Raw genomic sequence first — 12244 nt, 5'->3', positions numbered from 1 at the left:
CAAACAAATGAGTACCTATGATGTGCAAGGCACCATGGTAGATGCCTTGCAGACACAGAAATGAATTCCCGCTCTTCAGGAAACTTCAAACTAGACATAGAGATAAGACATATTCCTGAGTAACTGTGTTACAAAACAGAATGTAATACACGCTCTACAAGAAGTATAAACAAAATGCTTTGGGAACCCAGTGGGGAGAGTGTGTCCTTTTAGTTGAGGCCGTAGCTCAAAGGCTCCCTAGAGGGAGTGGCAATGAAGCTGGGGCATAAAGAACGTTGTGCCAGTTCGCACTCTTTTGGTTGCAAATGACCGAAGTCCTGACAAACACTATCCACCAACTCAAACTCTTTGACATTTCGGGCACACATGGAACCTTCACCAAGTTAAACCATGTGCTGGACCATAAAACAAGTTTAAAGCCATTGATGTGAAGAAAGATTCTGGGAAGATGGAAATGGCAACAGTTAGATTTTTCAGTCTCTGAATTTCCACATAAAAGCAGACAGAACAAGATAGCAAAACCAAAAATTCATGAACATATTTTACTACAAAGCTAGGTATGTTTGTTAGGGCAATAGCAACTTAACACAAACTAGTTGGCTTAAAACAACAGAAATTTATTCTGTCAGTTCTGGAGGCTACAAGTCCAAAATCAAGGTGTTGGCAGGGCTGTGCTCCCTCTGAAGCCTCTAGGGAAGAATCATTCTTTACTTCTTCCTAGCTTCTGGTGGTTGCCAGCAGTCCTTGGTGTTTCTTGACTTGTGGCAGCAAAACTCCAGTATCTGCCTTCATCTTTACTTGGTTGTCTTCTCCCTGTGTCTTCAAATCTCTCTCTCCTTATAAAAATACCAGTCACTGGGTTTAGGGCCCACTGTATATTCTGTATAACTTCATCTTAACTTGATTATATCTACAAAGACCTTGTTTCGAAATAAGGTCAAATTCACAGCTGCCAGAAATTAGGATTTAAACATATCTTTTGGAAGTACACAATTCAACATATAACACTAGGTGGCATTATACCTAACAATATGATAATGAATGTTTCCCCCCCAGCAAAGATCAGGAACAAGGTAAGGATGTTTGCTCTCAACACACCACTTCCATTCGTTATTGAAGTTGAGGGCCTAGCCAGTGAAATAAGGCAAGAAAACAAATAAAAGTTATACAGATTGAAAAGAAAGAAAGGAAACTTTTTATTTGCAGATGATGTATGTAGAAAATCTTAAGAACTCTACAAAGACAACTAGAGCTAATAGCTGAATATAGATGTTTGCAGCATACAAGAGCAATTTCTCAAGATAGAGAAATAAGTTGTACTTCTGCACACTAGCAAGAAACAATTAGAAAATGAAAATTGAAAAACAGTGCCATTTAAAATAGAATAAAATAATCAGGTATAAATTTCATAAAATATGTACAAAACCTCTATATAGAAAACTGTAAAATGTGTCTGAAACAACATATAGGAGACCTAAAATAAATTTTAAAAGTTATACCGTATTTATGGGTTAGAAGATCTGATATTGTCACCAGCTAGGTGTCCTTCAATTCAATTCAGTTCTGACACTATCTATGTACAGGAAACTTCAGATTCCAAGGTTAAAGGCTCAGTCCCTCCACTTCAGATGCCCATCACAAGTCCAGGTTGTTACCTGTGCCTCTCACTGAAAACAACCCTTTTCCTGCATTCAATTAATTTGCTAAAGTAATTCACAGAACTTAGAGAACTGTCTCACTTACATGTACCAGTTTAGTTATTATAAAAGGATATAACTCAGGAAACAGCTAGAAAGAAGAAATGCAATATATTTCTTATTATATATCACAGTATCACAATGTTAATTTCTTCCAAAATTGATCTAAACATTCAACAGAATTCCAATAACAATGCGAGCATGTAGATATGATACCAAAAGCATGAGCAGCAACACCAGTAACAAATAGATAAATTGAACTTCGTCAAAATTAAAAACTTTTGTGCATCAAAGACATTGTCAAGAAACAGAATGGAAGAAAATATTTGCAAATCATATACCTGATAAGGGACTTGTGTGCAGAATATAAAAAGAACACATAACTCAATAACAAAAAGACAGACAACTTGGTTAAAAAATGGGCAAAAGAGAAAAATACATTTTTCCAAAGAAGATATATAAATGGCCAATGAGCACATGAAAAGATGCCCAACATCATTAGTCATTAGAGAAATGCAAATAAAAGCATCAGTGAGCTATCACTCCATACCTACTAGGATGGCTATAATGAAAAACAAAACAAAAAATAGAAAATAACAAGTGTTGGCAAGAATATGGAGAAACGGAAACAATTGTACATTGCTAGTGGGATTGTGAAATGGTGCAGGTGCATTTTACAATTTGGCAGTTTCTCAAAAAAGCTAAATATAGAATTACCATAAGACCCAGCAATTCCACTCCTAGGCATAGACCCAAAGGAATTAAAGGCAGAGACTTGAACAGATATTTGTATGCCAGTATTCATTGCAGCATTATTCACAATAGTCCAAAGGTGGAAATAACCCAAATGTCTATCTGCATATGAATTGATAAACAAAATGTGGTCTATACAAACAATGGATTATTCAGCCATAAAAAAAAGAATGATATTCTGATACATTTATAACATGGATGAATCTTGAAAACATTAAACAAAATGAAATAAGCCAAATACAAAAGGACAAATATTGTACAATTACACTCATGTGAAATATCTAGAGTAAGCAAATTCATAGAGACAGAAGGTAGATTAGAGATGAGCAAGGGGGGTGGGAGGAGGTGGAGTGGGGGGTTATTGAACACTGGTTATAGAATTTCTGTTCGGGATGATGAAGTGCTCCAGAACTAGATATTAGTGATATTTCTACTAAATTGTGAATGCACTTAATGCTTACTGAAAAATGATTGCAACGGCAAAATTTATGCTGCATGTACTTATGATTTTTTAAGATTAGTGAAGTAATATACCAAAAATCATTATATGAATTGTACACTTTGAATTGCATACTTGAATTTTATTCTTGATTGGTACACTTTAAATAGGCAAGTTGTATGGTATATGAGTTGTATCTTGATAAAACTGTTAAAAATAAACCAGTAGAATTTTTGTAGAAATTGATTCTAAAATTTATGTGGAAACGTATTGGACCTAGCACAGTCTTGAAAATTAACAAAGTTGGAGGACTTGTATTAGCTAATTATAAGACTTTCTATAAAACTGTAGTAATCAAGATGGTATGGTATAAAGATTCAAGGAACAAGAGAGTTCAGAAATAAACCCACACTTATATAGTCAATTAATTTTTGATCTAAGTGTCAAAGAAGTTCAATGGTGAATGGAAGATCTTTTCAACAAAAAGTGCTGGGACCACTGCCTATCTATATGGAGGAAAATGAACCTCATTCCATACCTGACACCACACAAAAAGAATTCAAGATAGATCATATATAACTGAATGTAAAAGTGAAAAGTTGAAAGAAAGTTTCTATGAACAAACATAGGACACTATCTCTGTGCATCTCTAGTAGATAAGATTACAAGTGTATGTAAATCATATTTAAATTTTTTAAGTTATGCAGAAGACACGTTCTCAGGAACAACAGATTTAAAACAGCAAGATCAGATTAACCAGGTCAAAACAGCAAGTTCAAAACATGAAGAATTACCTCAAATCAGTTAGAAAATACACAAAATACAATAGAAACAGTCACAAAGGACATGAGTAGGTAATTCACAAATGAAGAAATAAATACAAATGGCTAAAAAAAAAAAGAGATGAGGTTGTTGAGCATGGCTTCATATGTTTACTGAACATTCATTAAAGATTCCTCCTCTGGGTTTTGCTTATTTGTACCTGTTACCACTTTTCTCTTGGGTCGTTTATCCTTCAGTTCTAGTTATATTGGTTATATAAAGAGCAAATATCTTCTCTTGATTGATGGCTTGTCTTTTCAGTTTGTATCTCGTGCCTTTTGTTATAAAATAAGTTTTTTATTTTAATGTAATCAAATGTATCATTTTTCCTTTATGACTAGTGTTTTTTGGGCTTGGTTTAGAAAATAATTCCATATTCAAATAATACTAGAACATCATTGATATTTTTCCCAATAATTTTATAATTTTTCACCTTTTGGTCTTTAAACCATCTGGAAATTATTTGTGTATGGAATGTGGTCTGGGTTAATGTTTTCTTTTCCTTATGGATAGCCACTTGTCTCAGCATCTCTGGAGCTATCCTTTTCCTATAATTTAAATGCCACCACTGTCATAGATAAGTGAGTTTAATACTAGACTCTGTTCTGTTCCATTTGCCTAATTTTCTCTCTCTAGACCAATACCACACTGTTATTTAAAGAAAGTGATGGTATCTGTTGGAATCGGTCCCCCCTCCACCCCCAAACACACACACACATCTCGTGTGTCCTCTTAGAAGAGTTCTGGCTCTTCTTCATCCTTTAATCTTCTGTATGAATTTAAGGATCATCTTGCCAAGTTCTGAAAAATATCTTGTTGGAATTTTTATTACAGTTGTACTGAATTTATTAGACTGCTTTGGGGAAAAACTGCTGTTGCTACAAAAGTGCATCTTCCCATCAGTAAGCATGGTTTTTATTTCCATCTATTTAGGTATTCTACTATATGTTTCAATAGAGTTTTATAATTTTATTGATAAAAGTCCTGTGCATCTTTCATTATATTTATTCCTAGGTACCTTAGATTTTAGCATTGCCATTGAAAGTATGTTTTTTTTAAATTACAGTTTATAATTTCTGTTGCTGGTGAACAGCATTGTTACTGATTTTACATACTTGTTTTGTCTTCAACAACCTTGATAAACCCTTATTTCTAGTAGTTCATAGATTCTTCTGTATTTCTTATTTTTTCCTTTTCAATCTTTATAATTTGTATTTCTTTTTCTTGTGTTATCACATTAGTGAAAAATTTAAGTAAATAATGTTGAATAGAAGTGTTAATAGAACAAATTGTTATTGTGTTCCTGGTCTGAAAGGGAATACTTTCAGCATTTTACAATTGTATATATCTTTTGCTATATGATATTGAAAATTGCTATAATTTTGGTAGCTACCATTCACCAGGCTAAGGAAGTTGCTTTCTACTCTTTGCTATAGATATTAGTTATGAAACAAGGTTGAATATTATCAAAAGTTTTTCTACATTTATTGAGATGATCATGTGGTTTTCTCCTTTAGCCAGTTAATATGATAAATCTCATTACTAGACTTTATAATTTTGAATCCAACTTGGTATATTTTGTGTGTTTGTTTTTTTGGGGGAGGTAGTTAGGTTTACTTCTTTGTTTACTTTTAGAGGAGGTATTGGGGATTGAACCCAAGACCTTTTGTCTGCTAAGCATGTGCTCTACCACTTGAGCTGTATCCTCCCCCTGATAATGATATATTTTTAATAAGCATTTCTGGGTTTGGGTAACTAACATTTCAGTTAGGATTTTTGCATCTATATTTAGAAATAAGATTAGCCTTTAATTAATACTTTCTCATACCATCCTTATCTGATTTTGCCATCAGAATTATTTTACTTCATAGAATGAGGTGGGCAGTGTTCCCTCATTTTATACTCATTGGAACAGTTTGTTAAGAAAACAATGATCTGTTCTTTGAAGTTTGGGTCTGACTGGTAAAGCCTCCTGGGTTTAATGGGCTGTTTTATTTTTTGTTTCTTCTTCCTTTTTTTTTTTTTTTTAAGGGAGGAAAGTGGATTTTAAAACTTCTAGTTCAAGTTATAAATCTAACCAAAAATATATTTCTTCTTGAGTAGTTTCATTAAGTTATATTTTTCTAAGGAACTATGGATTTTGTGTATATTTTCAATTTACTGGTTGTGAATGTCAAGTACAATTGTGCAAAAGTAACCCTGAGAGCTTATTCTGGGTAGACTGGACAGGAAGCCAGCGAGGCCTGTCCCCACCTGATCCGAGAGCACCCTAAATCAGCCTTCCCAGCCCCACCACAGATCTCCAGGTGCTGGGCAGCTGGCTTTCTCAGCAACCGCTATAAACATCAAGCGCTTGAACCCAGATTACTCTGCCAAGCAGTCTGTTTGCCTCCCACTGACAAGCTCATCACCAAGGTTGGGATGTGACTCTCCATGCAGTGATGGGAGGACAGTGAACCACATTTCTTATCTCTTCTTGCTGACCCTTGTGTTGTAGGTTTCCCCTAAAAGAACATGTTCGTTATCTCAAACTGCATCACACTGTGGAATCTACCCTGAGCCCAGAGACATGTCATGTGGTGGCATGAAGGAACCTACCTCACAGCACTGGTACACAATTGTTCTTAGTATTATGATTATATCTCCGCTATTTATAGTTTATAATCCATGTGTTGCTCCTAATTATTTGTGCCCCCCACCCCATCTCTCTAGATCAAGTGCACTAAAGGTTCACCATGGTTAATTTTTACTTTTGTTTTGGGATGATTTCAGATTTATAGAAACATTGTGAAGATAATACAGAATTCCTATATTGTCATCACCCATCATCCCTAATGTTAGTACAAAGATCATTCAGATCTTACCAGTGTTTTCACTATGTTCCTTTTCTTTTCCAGGATCCAATCCAGGATACCACATGGCATTTAATCTCATCTTACTTAATTTTTCAAAACACAATTGTATTGAGTAAAATTTACATAGTATAAAATTCACCCATTTAAGGTGCACAATTAAATGTTTTTTTAAAATCATATTTACAGAGTTATGCAGTTCTCACCATAATCTAATTTTAAAATATTTTCATCACCCTAAAAAGAACCTTATGTCCAATAAGCAGTTGTTCCCCATTCCTCCCTTCTGCAGCCCTGGGCAATGAGTAATCTGCTTTCTGTCTCTATGGATTTCCTATTCTGGACCTTTCATAAAAATGGAATCGTACAATATGTGGTCTTTTATGACTGGCTTCTTTTCCTTAGCATGTCTGAGATTCTTCTATATTGTAGCATATACCAGTACTTCATTCTGCTTTATTGCTGAAAAGTATTCTATTGTATGGATGTTTATCCATTCACCACATTTTGTTTATCCATTCACCAGCTGATGGGCATTTTGGGTTGTTTCCATTTTTTGACTGTTATGAATAATGCTACTATGACTATTTGCATGCCAGTATTTGTGTGGACAACATATGTTTTCATTTCTGTTGGATATATATCTAGGAGCAGAACTGCTCAGTCATACTGGTAATTCCACATTTAATATTTGGAGGAACTGCTGAACTGTTTTCTAAAGTGGTTGCAATATTTTATAATCTACCAGCTATGTATGAGGGTTCCAATCTCTCCATATCTTCACCAACACTTATTATTATTTTTATTACTGTGGCTGTCTTAGTGGATATGAAGTCGTATCTCACCATTTTGATTTGCCTTTCCCTAATGACTAATGATGTTGAGCATCTTTTCATGCACTTATTGGCCATTTGTGTATCTTCACTAGGGAAATGTGTATTCAAATCCTTTGCCCAATTTTTAATCATATTATTGAGTTGTAAGAATTCTTTACATATTCTTGGTACAAGTCCCTTTTCAGATACATGACTTTCAAATATTTTCTTGCAGTCTCTGAGTTGTCTTTTCACTTTTCTGGTGTCATCATTTGAAGCTCAGAATTCTGTCGTTTTGATGAAGTCTGATTTTACAATTTTTTATTTTGTTTCTTGTACTTTTGGTATTATATCTAAGAAGACATTGTCTAAGATCATGAAGATTTACTCCTATGCTTTCTTCTAAGAATTTTATGTTTTTAGATCTATGGTTCATTTTGAGTTTGTTTATATATATATAAATATATATATAATATAAGGTAGGGGTCCAATTTCATTCTTTTGCTTGTGGGTATCTAGCTGTCTCAGCAACATTTGTGGAAAAAAAATATTCTTTCCCCACTGAATTTTCTTGGTATGTTTGTCAAAAATCTACTGACCATTAATACAGCAGTTTATTAATGCCACGCTATCTTGAGTTCCAGAGTAAATTTTGAAATTGGAAAGAGTAAGTCCTCCAACTTCATTATTTTTCAAGATAGTTTTGGCTATTCCATGTCATCTTATTTTAACTTTTAAAAAATAACTTTTGGTTTTGTGGTTTTTCTCTGTTTCTTTGTTTCTCTGTTTCATTCATTTCTGTTTTGATTTTTGTTATTTCCCAGCTTCTACTTTTAGGGGGCTGTCATTTCTTTTATTGCTTTCAGGCTTTCGTCTTTTCTAGTGTTTGTAATTAAGGCCATAAATGACTCAAGTTCTACTTTAGCTGCATCCCACATGTTTTATTATGTGTTGTTGTCATTGTCCTTTAGTGCTAAATATGTACTTATTTCCCTTAAAGCTTCTCTCTTGACACATAAACTATTTAGAAGTGTGTTTTTCATGTTTTTTGAAGGGGTAGCTTGTTGTTAACTAATTTCAAATTGTAGTACATTGTAGTCAGAAAACCTTGACTTTTTTGGTACATACTGAGTCATGCAAATTGTGTTGTTTAAATCTTTCAAATTCTGTTTTTGTCTGGCACATCCTGAACGTGAATTTGTCCAGTTTACCACGTCATTCTGTCAGTTGTGCTATCTTTATTTAGTGCATAGCGCATCCGAACTGTTGAATATTCCTGATGAACTGTTCATGTTTTCAGTTTGCAATGACCTTTTCCAGTATCTAAAAAGTTAAACAATTTTGAAGTCTTTTTTTTTTTTTGTCTAATAGCAACATAATTATTGTCTTTTGGTCTCTGTTGTGGCTACTGAGTAATGTGCTGTCAGTTCTTTAAAAATATGTATTTACCTGGTATAATTTTTTTGCTGTTCCATTATAGTTTTTCTGCATCATTAGATTTTAAGTGTACCTATTGTGAACCAGCATATGGCTGAGTTTTTGTGTCTCATATCTGAGCCTATTTTTCAATTCATGGATTTAGTACATCTATATACATACACATTTGGAATATATATTATAGATATATATTGATACAATATGTAATTATGTATCTATTTCTACCCACATATATAGTGATACAATTTGATAGGCAGTCTTCTAAGCACTTTGTATATATTAACACGTTTAATCCTCACAACACTCCATTGATGTAAGTACCATTAATACTCCCACTCTACAGAGGAAGCAGCTGAGGCACAGAAATATTAAGTGATTCACCCCAGTTGACAAAAGGATTGTGAAGGCAGATGAAATGTTATAGAGGAGATAATCCTGGAAATTCTAAGAGGGCAAACGGGGTTGAAGGATGGAAGGCATTCTTGGGAGACCAGGGTTTTCACCTCATAGTAATCAAGCAATCGAGCAAGTGGGTGGTATCATCCAGCTAATAGGTGATGGGGCTGGGATTTGAACCCAGAAATTTATCTCCATAGTCTGTGCTCATAACTACCATGCAAAGTGCCTTTCATTGGACTTACTCTTTTCTTGGTGTTTTAAGTACATCTTTTGGACCTTTAATACTTCCAGACATGATTATTTTACATTCTCTTTCAAATTGTCATTCTGTTATGTAAAGTTTTAGGGAATCTTTTGGTGCTATTTATGGTGTCTGCTGACTCTTATGGTGGATTTTATTCTTCAGCATTTCATCATTCTTGTTTGTGAGCTCATCTTTGGAGAAGCCTGTTTTTCTGTGAGAATCCCCTGTGGCCTGACTTAGGAGTGTGTCCCTCAAGAACTGCTCTGCTTTTGCCATAGAGAGATCACCACACCTGGACCAACTTTTTGGTCATTTTATTACCCTGGAGGTCATTTAGCATCACAGTTCCTGGATTATCTGTAAATTTAAACCTCCAAATTTGAGGGAGAAACAAACCTGGAGATTTTGTTTCTCAGATGGACATTTTTCTCACCTAGGCAGAAGCATGTAAATACCTTTTTGTCCCTCAGTGGATTGATGTTTTTCCTCATCTGCTCTGTCAGTGAGACTACAGTCCTTTAAAAACTGCGTTAGGAATACAGGACCCACCCCCAACATCCTTGCCATTCACTTTCCTATTTCTTCCTGACACTTTTGGACTTTCCCTCCTCTCTTACCAGTTCACTCAGGGGTTTAAAATATTTTTGCTATATTTTATAAAGCATTTCTAGGCAATGTGGCAAGAGAGCTTTCAGATGATCTTTTCCCCTTATTTTATCGTTTGAGAATTGGAGGTCTCATTCCGCCCTTTAAAAAAGCATGTTGTTAATTTTCTCTTGACAAGAATAATAAGAAAGTTTGGGACACGTATTAAAGTGTTAGAAGGAAAATGTAAGCTACTCATGATAGCACTGCCTAGAAGTGATCACTGTTTATTGTTTCCATCTTTTATTCTTATATATGTCTAGACATGTGCGTGTGTGTGTGTGTGTATGTAAAACTGGATCTATATGTGTACATCTGTTTACTGCTTTTTTCACTTGATATATTATATTTTTATTATGTCATTAAAATTCATTAAATTTACTTTTCTGTACCCTGTGACCTAGAATTAACAAAGGGAATACCTGCTCTAAGAGCCCTACAATCCTAACTTTGTGCAACTAATGGATGCCTTACGTTTATGGCAGGAAAAATGTTGACTCTCTCCCATAGAGCTGATTTCATTGATGATTCTGAACACATTGATTATATTGTCTGGTCTCCAATTTGCTGAAACTATCTGAGATGCTCCCCTATTCTAGCTTTCTTGTTGCGAATGGCTTACTTAGTGAAGCTTCGAATGTCTGAAGTGGTTCCCCCAACACAGTTGCTACATAAGGACTGTGAGAGAACAGAATTTAATAGCAAGTTTCTCCATGGGCCAGGGTATAAAGATGGTTTGATACCAAAGTTGAGGAATGACAGGCATGCATGATGGAATGGCATTCTCCTTCTCTCCTTCTAAAAGCAGTCTGGTTTTAAGAGAATGGGTGTTGTGTTTCACTTGGTCTTGCATATGCAGGCCTAACTTTGGCACAGCCTTTCCATCTGCCCACAAGCATCCGCGCCACAGTTGACACAAGGATTATGGAAGGCAGATGGAACGTTACAGAGGAGATCATCCTGGAAATTCTAAGAGGCAGGCTGGATCGAAGGACAGAAAGCAGTCTTGGGAGACTTCCTTTTTCTGCTTACAGTAATCAAGGAATCAGCTCAAACTCATGCAGCCTGATGAAATGTACATTTCCTATAAGTTATGCTTTGGCCCTTGCTGGTTAAGCCACCTCTATGCAGTGTGTCAGCCAAATGGATTTGAGCTCCAAATCAGGTTCTTGAAACTCAAGTAAGTTCCAAGTTAGGCTCTTGAAATTTATAGTAGAAACGATAGTTTTAAAATCCAGCACTTTTGGCAGTCGCTCTTCCTTAGGCAGCAGCCATGGCAGGACAAGAGGACCCGGTGCAGCGGGAGATTCACCAGGACTGGGCGAACCGGGAGTGCATTGAGATATGTCTTGCCATTCAAGACCCGCAACATTAAACGAGAAATTGACAGCTCTTGAGTGGAGAATGGAGTACGTTGAAGCCTGGGTGACAAAAGGTGAGGCCCTCCCCTCGAATCGTGCCACACTGCTGCTGGGAAGTTGCTTCTGCAGAACACATGGCCCACGTGGGAAAGGCCCCAGCAGCCTTCAGCTCCTTCCTCTCTCCTTACAGAACAACAGGTCTTCTTCTTGTTTTTCTTTTTTTCAAAAATGTGGCCTTTGGGCTCTGCCCTGTACACCCAGGAGCGTGAGGTGGCATGTTGGGAGGGGCCAGGGGGACTCTCGGCAACAGCGTTAGGCGTTTCTACCTTTTCAGAAGCATTTTGCAGAACTACTTGTTAACGTATTTGAGGCGCTAGGAGCCAAAAGCCTGAGACTCTGTCACGGTCCTCTCCACCTCTCTCTCCCTCTCTCAGCCTTTCCTTGCAGCTCTCTGTTGCCTCTGCATTGATTCTACAGTCTTTTCTCCTCCCCACCTTTGGCTGGGGGTGGGGAGCAGTCCTGGCTGAGACCCTCACACCCTGGCAAGGCGGCTGCCAGAGAATGTTATTGCTAACACACCAGTTTCTTGTCCTGTGGGGGAGGTCAAGTCCAGGCCCCACTTTGGCTTGAAAAGGGATGTTTTCAGAGTTTTCTTTCTGTCATTTGGGGTGTCTTTGCCTCTCTTATTTCCGTAATAAATTCCTCAACTTTATCTGACTGCTGTGATTGTGGTGGGGGGAGGAGCAGAGATTGGGGCTCACCTATTCCACTGAAATCTGA

Source organism: Camelus bactrianus, chromosome 7, assembly GCF_048773025.1.
Source record: "Camelus bactrianus isolate YW-2024 breed Bactrian camel chromosome 7, ASM4877302v1, whole genome shotgun sequence".
Lineage (NCBI taxonomy): Eukaryota > Metazoa > Chordata > Mammalia > Artiodactyla > Camelidae > Camelus > Camelus bactrianus.
This window is presented reverse-complemented; position numbering follows the sequence as displayed.